Below are 13,108 nucleotides of genomic sequence, written 5' to 3' on the forward strand. Positions count from 1 at the left end.
TTATTGCAAAACGCTACAGTAATAGCAAGAAGGAAGGAAGTTGGTCTTGTGATGAAAGCCAGTTATTTTGCTTACTCCTTCATTAGAGGATGAGACTGTCATAAGCCTTGCTTTGCAATGAAATGTTTAACCCCCAACATTTCAGTTTTAAAGAATCTCAAATACAAGGACCAGAGACCACCTGGAGGCCTCTCTTGAAAACTGTAAAAGCAACTGCCAGTCCAAATAGACAATACTTGGTCTAAATAAATCATCCATCTGACACTGTGTATGGGAAGGAGCGCCTTGCGTCCCCTCTGCACACTCCTAGCTATGCTGTTTGACAAGTCATTTCTAGGTCAAGTCTTGCCAATGGCTTAGGGCTTCCACTGTAATGTTAGAAAATAACACTGGGGTAGAATTCAGAGACATAGCCATGTTAGCCTGGAATATCAGTATGCAAAAGGATCTTGTAGCATCTTTGAGGTTAATAGACTAACTGTCTCAAAGATGCTACAAGATCCCTTTGCATACAAATAACAGTAGGATAAGATTGTGCTTGAGTACTCAAGAAAACCTGCCACCAAGCATTAAAGCCCTTTATTTTCCATTATTTTTCAAGTGGAAATTTCAGTAAAGTAGATGTACAGCTTTTTGAGGCAAAGGCTGTGGGTGTGTTAACTGCATTCTATCCTCTATGGGAGAGGACTGACTGCACTGATTCAAAGGCAATGTAAGTATGATATTCAGTAAAAGTGTATGGATTGCCCTGTTGGATCAGAGCAAAGACCTAGCTGTCCAGTTTCCTGAATTAATCACATCAGCCAGTCTGAGGCCTCCAGGAAGTCTACCAACAGAGCATGAATACTATGGTGGTATCCAGAACGGTGCTTTGTGCCGGCCTGGATACATGCTAGGGTTTCCTCGGGGTGTCCCCGCAACCCTAGTAACCGCGGCATCAAAATGGCGGCGCCCTGTCTACATGGGCACTGCCATTATGACATCATGGCCGCGCCACAGCTAAACATCACAGCACAGACGTGATGTGCGCACGCCGCTGCAGGGCGCTTGTGGCACCCTTTCAACAGCGCCAAAAAGGAGCTTCAAAATGGAGTTCCTTTCGCTGTGCGTATTGCTGGCATGGCCTTTAAACAGGTGCACCAGCGATATGGAAGATAAAGAGGCTGAGCGGCCCCTTTCTATCTTTCCCCACTGCTGTCGGGGTGACCTTGGGGCATGAAGCCCCAAGGATACCCCTTTCCAGGCTGCGAGGAAGCGGCGTTTTGCATTTTGCCGCTTCCCCAAGGCCTGGAGAAGCAGCGGATCGGGGCCTCCGGGGCTGCCACTGTGGCTGCTGAGGCCCCGATACGTCAGGGAAAAGGCCGGGTGCAGGGGCGGTCTCTATCCTGCCTATATTGCTCTTATATCCCCGATGCTGTTTAACATTTACACAAAGCCGCTGGGAGAGATCATCCGGAGGCATGGGGCGCGATGTTATCAGTACAGTGATGACACCCAAATCTATTTCTCCATGTCTCCGACTGTTACAGCAACTAAGGACAGCATCTCTCCTTTGAATGCCTGCCTTGGGTTAGTAATGGACTGGATGAGGGAAAACAAATTCAAGTTGAATCCAAAGAAAACGGAGGTACTTGCGATAGGTACCTCAAGTCCAAGGATGTAATTTTGTCAACCAGTCCTGGACGGGGTCACACTTACCTTAAAGGACAAAGTTCGCAGTTTGGGAATACTCCTGGACCCATATTTACAGTTATCATCCCATGTGGATATGATGGCCAGGAGTGCATGGTACCAACTTCGGTTGAGACGCCAACTGCATCCCTACCTGGACCAAAAGGACCTTGAAGCAGTGGTACTTGCACTGGTAATCTCTCATTTAGATTTCTGTAATGCACTGTACATGGGGCTACCTATGTACCAAGTTCGGAAGCTTCAAATGGTGTAAAATGCAGCAGCCAGATTGGTCACTGGAACATCTAGATCAGACCGCATAACACCAATATTAAAATCTCTTCACTGGCTACTGATTAGCTTCCGGGTGCAGTACAAAGTGTTGGTTATTACCTTTAAAACCCTACATGGCTTGGGCCCAAGTTACTTGAGGGAACGCCTCTCCCTACACAATCCTCCCCACATTCTCAGAACAACCGGGAAGAATTTATTAGATTATGTAAATACCAGGTTAACAACAACTTCCCACAGGGCATTTACTGTCATAGCTCCTAAATTATGGAACGGCTTGCCAGAGGAGATCCATCTCATTATCACCTTAGATGCCTTTAAGAAGGCACTTATGACGGATCTCTTCTGGCAGTCCCATCCACCCAATCTGCTATAAGAGAGTTAAAAATATCCCAACTCTGTTTGTAAAGATATGTATTTTAAATGATGATTTAGTCTATGTATTGTATTGATAGTGGTTTTACTGTTTTATTGAGTGTATTTTATATGAAATTGTAGTTTTTATCTTGTAATGTTGTTTCTATCATTGTAATCCCACCTCGATCTGCAGGGAGAGGCAGGAAATATAAATTAAAATTATTATTATTATTATTATTATTATTATTATTATTATTATTATTCCTTCAGTTGTCTTATCTCTCCTTCCCAATACCTTTCTGGACAAAGAAGTTCCACAGACCCAGTATGGCTAACAGACATCGATAGACCCCACTAGTATCCCCCTGCATGGATCTGTCAAATTCCTTTTTTAAGCCATGTATTCGATCTCAGCTGATGAGATATGCATAGATAAGTATAGAGGATGATCCCAGTAATGAAAGATGAGGGAGCAATCCGTTTTTGCTCATTCCTTCGTTCACAAAAATTTGCTTGAGAGATTTAGATTGGGACAGTTTGGTGCAGGGAAATACAAAGGGATGAGACAAATCTGTCCAAACCCTCTGCTATTCTTATGGATGCTCCTAGATTGGGTCATCTATTTGGTGGACATAAGGAGCCTGTTAAGGAAGTGAAGGTCCAAACATATGTGAGCTGGTGGCCACCACCACATCTCATGATGGTAGCATATTCCATTTCATGCCTGTGTTCTCAGCTGAAAGCAGCATACTAATTGGGGAGAAATCTGATGTTGCCAATGATAAAATTAAGATAAAACCCTATTTTAATAATAATATTTTGTGAGTTGGAGGACCAGAGCCGTGGATATGCTATGTAATGTACTCAAAAGCAATTTAATGTGAGCCTACATCTTGAAGTCACTCAACTTTGTAACATTTATTTCTAGGGTCCAGTTGATCTGGAAGTGACAAAGCTCTCTAAAAATCTCAGGCTCTTCATCATGAGAAAGGCTACAGGAATCAGAGTGAAAGCAGCTGAAAAGGAATAGGAAAGCATGAGGTTTCAGGGAAAGATGTTTTTTAATAGACAGAATCACACCTCAAGTAGTATTTCATAGATTATTTTTTTTAAATCACCACAGACCAAAAAGTAAAAACAGTTTCCTGCTGTATGATGAAATTCCAGCACATTCTGCATCTTGCTTTCATTACCTCTTTCATTCCACATAAGGGCCAAAATGCATGTTAAACCAAACATGTATTTAAAAACAGACAGATGCTTCTTGCTATGAAACCAGTGTTCTGAAGGCACCATATTTAGTGGAGAAGCAGCCGTGGCGGGTTTCTCCACATGGCACCCTTCTGCCACACCCCAATTCCCCCAGTTTTCTGCAACAAAGTTCCAGGCATGAGGACTTGAAGAGTAGCCAAAGAATCAAAAAGGAAAATTCATTCTTTCTTACTAGTTATCATTTATGTAGCATATACCACACATACAAACTCTTTTATAATGACAATAGTGAGTGTGGTGTTTTGTGCAGTAATGAAAGTTATGTGTTCCCTTGGCTGAAAATATTACGTGTTCCCTTGGTTGATAATAATAATAATAATACAGTTTATTTATATCCCACCCCATCTGCACTCAGGCAACCAGAGTGGCTTACAGCATTAAAAATACAAATCATATCCCCCAACCCTCTCTCCCTTAAAATAGAATTAAACATTTTACACTTTAAAACATGTTAAAAGATAAATAATAATTTAAACAGTAGATAAAAACAAACAAACAACAATAGACAAGCAGACAGCATTACTTTATATAGATAGCATAACAATTGATTATATAGATAGCATAACCATTCTTTCAGGGGATATTGGAGAAAATGACAAGATTTTGGCTGCATCTACACTGCAGAAGTAATGCACTTTGACACTGCTTTAACTGTCATGCTTCAGCCTATGGAATAATGAGATTTCCACTTTGTTGTGGCACCAGGCTACAAATCCCAGAACCCCATAGTATTAAGCCATGGCAGTTAAAGCAATGCCTAACTACATTATTTCTGAAGTGCAGATGCAGCCTTTTTTGAGAAGGGAAATGGTTATTGCATGCTGATACACTAGCCCCTTATGGACTAAATAAAGACCTGGAGTTTAGCCATCCCCTTTGCAGCTCAGGTTTTTACATATTCCCTCAGCTCCCTCCCTGCCCTCAAGCTGTTATGATTAAGAGAGCCTTGATACACTCAGTAGAGAAAAAATGCAAACACTTTGCCTCCTATTTTGAGAACCATCACTTGCCAGGCATATGCTTTAGAGACACTTTTTTAAAAATCAGTAAAAATCAATTCTCTGAAGTTGCCAGCCACAGATGGTGGCGAAACGTCAGAAAGAAACTCCGCTAGAACATGGCCACATAGCCCGAAAAACCCACAAAAATTAATTCTCAATATGTTTTGTAAGTATTGTTTTATAATGAATACAAATTAATCTGATCTAATACAGTCTGCCCTCCATATCCACAGATTTTGGATCGATGGACCATCCATGGCTTGAAAATATTATATCTATCTATCTATCTATCTATCTATCTATATATCCACAACCCCTACCCCCCATGGATAACAAAATCCTTGGATGCTCAAGTCCATCAAATACAATAGCATAGTAAAATGATGTCCCTTACATAAAATGGTAAAATCAAGGTTTGCTCAAAAGCATATACAGTTATTTCCTGTCTGAAATGCATTGGGCTAATCTGAGAAATCTAACCTTGTACTGTATACATCTGTGTGTGTGTGTGTGTGTGTGTGTGTGTGTGTGTCCCCTCTCTCTTTATATCAGTCTCCTTTTGTTTAGCGTGTTAAAGTACTCTTGATGCACTGGCTGCAGCCAACAATAACTAATTCCACTTGAGGTAATACAAAAATGAGAAATATTTATCTTTCAGAGATACTATTTTCAGCTGAATACATGTAGCCCACTTGGTTACTTGGCTTGGGCCAAAATGGTCCACATTCATGTTCATTGTTCATCCTTTGTTTTTGAGCATAAATCCCTTCCTTTGATCACATTTGCAAGGGAGTGGGAAGAGGTCCAACATTACAGATTTGTCACATTGTTAACAAATACATCTAATGGTGGGAGTATGTTTTAGGGGGAGCCAGACAAAAAACGGAGGAATCTCCTCTGAGAAGTGGTGCTGGGACTATGAAACCAGTGTTTTATCCCTACAAGTGCTAATCTTAAGAAATATCAGTGCCTCCTTCATCTGGATTACCTCTTGCCAGCTCTCTTACTAGTTACCACCAGTTGCCCTATGAGAAGGATCCTAATGGTTGGCTTTGATTTTGTTTTTGACTCTGTTGTGTAGTTTCCTCCTCCCTCCCAATCCATTTTCCTTATGTGTCGTGACTTCTAAAATGTAAACCTGAACGCACAGATTGCTGTATTATTGGATTCACAAACTGTTTGGGGAGTCTTTCTGTTCTGGCTGAAGTGTGGAATAATCAACAATACATAAATAACCTTTTCCATTCTATTGTCCAACTTCTTTTCTTGGCCCGAAGTGGCAATGAAGTTACTGCATTTCTTTGTGTCTTTAACAATACCTAATACTGCATTCCAGACTGGAGCCTCCAAATCTTAACAGCAGTAAAAGTTGTGAGGACAAGTCTGTGTGTATTCAGAAAGCAGATCAGATTAACTGTCTGAAATAACATTGAATTTTCAGTAAGAAAGAAGATTTAACAACCAAAGGCTTCTAATAGATAAAGAGTTACTTTTTCTGTCTAACAAATAGTTGTCATACAGCTGATCTATTTTGATCAAATGAGAGAGATTGCTAAAGATAATTATGCAGCCAGTGTTTTAAAATATAATTCTTAAAATAATAATAATAATAATAATAATAATAATAATAATAATAAGGTAAGAGACATGTATTGCAGAATTGAAACTATGAAGGAAGGAATGTTAAACAGTTTAGTTAAATTGGCAATAATTTGGATATAAACTGAAGCAGTTTCTGGAGTAACCTTATGTGTGTGAGAAAGAGATTTTAAACATTCTGTAGGATTCTTATCCTGAAAAGCTTCATTTGAAATGCTTACAAATCAGTTTCAAAATATATACTGGGCTTCAAACTGGAACATTTGGAAAACATAATGAGATAGTGTTCTGTTTTATATTTCTTGTTATTTCTTTTATTATCACCATGGATTTTCTGTTTCCTTTCCACAATGTAGAAGGCCAGAAATTTGATCTTTAAAACTCTTCACAAGAATTTTGGGTTTCTCAGGCTCTTAATATTGCATCTTCTAGAATTAACTATAGTTGCATATCTCCAAGATGAGATAAAACTTCATATACTGGCATCCACTTACTAACCTATAGGATTCTTCCTGAATATTTCCACTGGTGGCTATAATCTGTTGTTTTTGTCTGCCTTCAAGTTATTGCTGACTTAAGGCACCCTTAAGGTGCTTAAAACCTCATGGGGTTTTCTCTGCAGGATTTGTTCAGAGAGAGTTTTCCATTGCCTTTCTGTAAGGGTGACATAGCACAACCTCAAAATCATCTTAGAAAAGTGTTTGGATTCTAAAGTAAAACATGTCTATGCTTGCTGGCTATTGGCAATTATACTCCAGTGCATCTGTATCAGGGAAGGCTGGTTTGTGACACATCTGTCAAAATCCTGAAACATTCCCTTTTGCCAATGCTTCTTCACAAATGAGAAAGATATTCTCAGTTAAGCCTGAATGCATTCAAAAAGTTTTTAAGAGGAAAGAAACCAAACAATGGCTCAGTATACACGGGTGGCGAAACGGCGCCCCTCTTTGCTGCACAGGTGTGCAGCAGCATCCACATGTGACAGCACAGATGCGCACTCAAAAAGGAGCCGCTCTAGGCGGCTCCTTTTTTGCGCCATCATTAGGGCTGCAATGCAGCCCTATGATGCTGCTTTTGCTGACAGGTGTCTGTATGCGGTGCTGTGGCACCCGCTGTGTGGACAGGTGTGCACAACTGTGACATCACTAGGGCTGGGTGCATCTGGATGTCCAGCCCTATCGAGCCCTAATATCGCCGCAACATGCCCATCTGTACTGGGCCATAGATAAAGTGATTTTGCATCAACTAGGTTTTATTTTAGAAGACACTAAATGAGAGTCCATTTAAAATATATGTCCTCTCCAAGGATATTTCTTCCATATTGATTATAGCTAGGGAGGGGCAAAAAGAGGATTTTGCTCCCCAAATAAGAAATTTGTCCTCCTCACCCCCAGGATATTTTCCTGCCCTCCTCAACTTTCCAGCATTGGAGAGTGAGACACTGCAAATCATTCACACCTAGAACTCTTCATATTTGCTATGTTTGTACAGTCAGCCCTCTATATCCACGGATTCTTTATCCATGGATTCAACCATCCACAGTTTGAAAATATTTTAAATATATATAAATTCCCATTGTATTTAATGGGACTTCAGCATCCCCAAATTTTGGTATCCATGAGAGATTCTGGAAGTAAACACCAGCTGATATCAATGGCTCACAGTATTTTCTTGATAACTCTGCCTGCCTCATTTTTCTTTTTTCTTTTTCTTTTTTTGGATGCATAAACTGTATTTCTAAATGCTCAACTGAAGTTCTCAGTTACTGCAATGCTATAAATTTGGCGAGTGAAGGAAATTTTTATTGGGGGACAGAATTATTATTGAGGGGCAATGCCCTCTCCTCCCACCTCCAAAGGCTACATCTCTGACTGTTGCCATAAACTTGGAGCAATCCAGGACTGGAGTTCTGCCAACATATCAGCATGTATCCCCATCTATCGTGTACTCTGAGAATAGGATTGCCCAGGATTTAAAAAAAGAGGTAAAGACAGTTATGCTTCATTTTAAATTTTGCTGAGTTATGCACACCAACATCGGAATCCTCATCTCTGCCATAAGTCTCTTACTGCCTTGGGCAAATGAGTTCAGGCATAGTACAGGCATAGTACAGTTGTCCACTTGCTCAAGATTTCATGATCATTTTACCGGGAAAATAAAATCAATACAAAGGCAATGAAATGGCTATTATATAATCCAGGACAGACTGGCTCCTACACTCAGACTCCACTAAAAATAAACCAGCAGCATCTGGAGAAGTTGTTACTCTAGTGATCTTGGCTAAATCTATTAGTATCTGAACCAGAAAAAGAAAGTAGAAAGAAAGAGACACTTTACATTGTTTGCTGTGCAAGTGAGTTTCAGATAAGGCAGTGTGGAAGGGCCAAAAAACATTTAGCTGTAAAAATAAATGCTTTACAGCTGCAAGGTATAAGGAAGCCTGTGGTAACTATAGCAACTTGATCATGCCAGTGAGGCTAATACAAATTACTTCCAGGGCAGTAGCCTTGCTATGCTCAAGAAGCAGAGGTAAAATTCTTTTCTAGCTAGTCCCAAATGAAGGTGAGTTCCTGGGGTACAGTTTGACTTGTGCTTCATATCATCTTTAATTTTTAGATTCATGTCCTTGCCTTTCTTGCAGAGGACTCAAAGTGACATGCATGCTCTTTCCTCCCCATTATTATGTGAACAGCAGTCTTGCAGGGTAGGTTGGGCTGAGCCATAGTGACATAGTCCCCTGGTGAATTTCATGGCAGAGAGGATGGAGCTTGGAACAGTTACATTTTTGGACTTAATCTCCAAACTCAACCAGACAGCATGGAGTTGCAGTTCTGCAAGCAAGGGAGGGTGGAATCTAGATTTCCCCAATCTAGTTTAATACTTTAAACTTAAGAGTAGCATACAATTGTGGCTTGGGTGGGTAACATGCCTGAAGCACATTGATTCTTCACATCTAAAGTCTACCTTAGGAGAGTATCCTAAAAGGGACATGGGATTGTCATTTCTTCTGATGCAGATATTAAAATATTTTATACATCGCTTGATACTTTAGTGCAAATATTAATTTCAAGATTATTGCCCCTACCTGTCACTGTGTAATAAATCAGTTCAAAATGAATTCAAATAATTCTCTCATACATATTCATAAATATTCTGGCACAGTATGAACTCCTGATGTGACCTTTTTCATAAAGTCAAACTAGACAATACATGTATCTTCTGTTTTGCAGACGTGCTGTCCCATGTGGTGAGAGATATCTGTCATACTCTTAAGTTTTTCCTCACCTGCATATCTTGCAGGTAGTGTGCTTTGTTTTTAAGATTTGTCATTGGAAGCTAAACACACATGGTCTTAATTTGCACATATAATTGCTGCATCTTATACCTCTGAGGAACTCTTATTAAGGGAGGGAAAATCTTGTAATTATAGGTGATACACATTCCCTTTAGCATCTAGTTTAACCACTAGCATCTAGTGGTTTACAGTGGATAAAGTATAAATACAATTTGCTAACATCCCAGGCTAATTCATATGCATATGTGTGTGCACCACTTGATTTATGCACACAGGGGACTTCTGGACCACAAAGGATCAGAATCCAGCCTACAGAACTTCCAGGCTTGCTGTAGGCTATGGGGAGGAGGGCAGGATGAGCTGTAATCCCTGCTGTTCTCTCTAGTCAGTTGACAACAAATAATTAATCACAGGGATTCCCCAGACTACTGCTCTCTCCCTTGACTAGGAAAGCTGCTATTTGTTGACAGTATGCATGGTGGCTGGCAGCTTAATGTGGAAACTGACTCCATGGGAAAGTGCCATGTTCAAGGCAAGGTGGAACATCTGTTTATTTGCAGCATTATTCCTGTGATGGCCCATTCGTATAGGCAACCCATTTGTATATGCCTAACATAACTGGCACTGAGTAATATGTGAACCATTCTGTGTCATACAAAATTTGAATCCATTACTACAATCAAAAGTGCACAAAGGCCTGCCATATTCTCTCCTGTTACCATATTGGAAGAAAAGAGGAATGAACCAACCAGTCTTACCCGCCCTCCCTCCTCATTTACTTACTCATAGTTATTCCAGCTTCTAACCACAGGCCCTGCAATCACTGCACAGTCATCTTCAAATAAGAAGCCATTTAATGAAATAATACTCTGTTCTGTGGAATGCTTCTGTGATTAAAAAGGCATTCCTGCTGAACTGCATCTGCTTAAATGGCTACCCCTTTGGAGAAAAGACGACTGGTTGGGGTTGTTCTACATCTCCTCAACCACTGCATCATTCAGTCCCTCCCCATTTGGAAATTATCCCTCCCTCACATATGGGATCTCTTGTATTCTGAAATCAGATTATTTTATTTTATGACATCTAAAACCTGCCCATTGTTCATACCCTAAAGAATATCGAGTGGTACCAGACACAGTTTTAAAACAGAGAACCTCCTGATATTCTAAGGCAGACATCTGTAGAACATCAGGGAGATGGGGCTCCTCAATGTTCTGCTGAATTGTGATATTCTGGAATAAGGAAAGTTATGTTCAGATCTATAAGGAAACTGTAGCATCACTTGCCAGAGACAGCATGGGTTTCAAATAAAGAAAGAGAAAGAGATGTTTTTATTGTGAACATGCTCATCCAGCACTTAATTTCTAAACCAAACTTTCTGAATCAGATACTTTTCCCATTAACTCCTGGTGTGTGCCTGACCCTACTTCCTCATGATCAAAGCAGTTGAAACTTTAAGAAACATGTAATCCTCAAATTATAGATAGATAGATAGATAGATAGATAGATAGATAGATAGATAGATAGATAGGGAGAGAGAGAGAGAGTTAGTTTAATGGTCTGTTAAACGGCGGGGGGGGGGGGGTGAAATTTGAAAGGGCTCAACTTTTCTCCTATGATGTTTTCCTGATTGAAATAGCACTCATTTGAACCTGTTATGTAACACAAGACAAAACCTATTGGATAAAAACACTGGGTAGAAACAGTCTTCCGTTTGCAATGTTATTTGTATGCTCTATTCACAAACTGAGAATGAAATCTTGTTGATCATGTTTTGTTGCCTTTGCTGTCCCCAGTGAGCTCAAGGCCATTGTGGATACAGCCTGATGATCCAGCTTGGATGGCTTGCAGATCCTTCCTCTATTCCACCTCAACACGTCATGTAAATTGTATAATGAACATTGTCATTCCCCTGACATTTTTTTAGCTATCTTTACTTGATGATATTGAATTCCCAAAGCTTGTACAGAGAATTTTGTGTCTTCTGTGGTTTGCCCTGGTATTGTCACAGTATGTCATCATAGTTCATAGTCAAGCATCCTGATCCTATCTGAAATCTCTCTTATATTATTTTCTAATAGATCAGGGCTAAGGCTTTGTCCTAGAGGCAGGCCACAGCTGATTTTTTTTTAATGTTGCGGTTTGTGTTGTTATGTATTTTAAGTTATTTCCAACTTATGGTGGCCATAGGCAAACCTTAGGGTTTTCCTGGCAGGATTTGTTCTGGGGGTGGGGGGCTGTTGCCTTCCTCTGAAATGGAGAGTATGCCTTGCCCATGGTCATCCAGTAGGTTTCCATGACCAAATGCAGATTCAAACCCTGGTCTCCTCGAGTCCTTGTCCAAACCACTATACTTTGCTGGCACTTTTAAAAAATACATATGATTTAACAATTCTGTTATTTTAATATGGAACTATATGTTATATACCATAAGCTGCTTTGGGGAGACTGTAGTCCCCAACAGAAGCTATGAAATGCAATAATTAATGAAATAGTGAGTCCTAGCACAAACATTGGACTTCATATCAGATTTCATAAGAAATTTGCACAGGCAGGATATTAAACCAGAACTGATCTTACTGGGAGAACCAGGAGTTAGCAACAGAAAAGATAATTACTGAGAGTATGTATTGAAATGTTCCTCACGGTTGATTCTGTGTTTGCAAGGTTTCTACTTTATTTCGCTGAAAGATATGTGGAGCTCCACGTGCCAGCAAAAAAGTGTTTATTAGGACTGCAGGCATGTCATGTCTGTTCAGTTCATTGCTATCAGATCTCAGGGAGAACAGAAGCTGTCAGCAACGAAGGTCAACCCCTTGGTATCTTTCCTCATGTTGTGGCAGGAAGATTTTCTACTGCCTTGAATTTGGCTTCCATTGAGAAACAAACACAGTACTGCTTGCAAGCTGCATACTTTATCGCATCAGACCAATGATGATGTTACAGGAAAGTTATATTCCTATATTCACACCCTGATCCAATGGCTAAATATGTAAGTGAAAGTATTGTTCAGAGATTATTTTTGTTTCATGTTTTCATCATGTAGTAAGATGGTAAGAAGAGATCTGCGATGTAGAACTTTTGTTGCGCTGTCTAGCTCAGATTTCTATTTCCAGTATTTGCCCAGCCAAGTAAGTTGCTTCTAAACTAGAGAGTTCAGGCCAGGGCATGAAGGGAATGCCTGGCCCCACTGTCTGTATTCATTATGTCTGAGACTTAACACTGCACAGAGCTGAACAAGGCATTACAGGAAATACAGAACTGCCACTTCTCCATAATATCACACATGATGATTTTTCAACCCCTTCCCCCCAACACACACACACACACACACACACACACAAGTTGTCAGCCCATTTTCTGAAATGTGGGTAGAAAATATTATGCATTGATTTATACTGCGTGTTACCAGAAAGAGGAAAGGAGAAAGAGATCTGAAGCAATGGGAGTTCTGTAATACAGTATATTGTAACATCATTCTGTTTCGAATGATAGGATATTCTGGGCATTATCCAGCAAACATTGGTTACAACTAAGCACTAATGGCATTAAGAGATTACCCCCTTCCCAAATATGTTTCCTCTAAATCATTTTGCAGATTCTTCAACATGAGAATATATTC

Source organism: Sceloporus undulatus, chromosome 2 (genome assembly GCF_019175285.1).
Source record: "Sceloporus undulatus isolate JIND9_A2432 ecotype Alabama chromosome 2, SceUnd_v1.1, whole genome shotgun sequence".
Lineage (NCBI taxonomy): Eukaryota > Metazoa > Chordata > Lepidosauria > Squamata > Phrynosomatidae > Sceloporus > Sceloporus undulatus.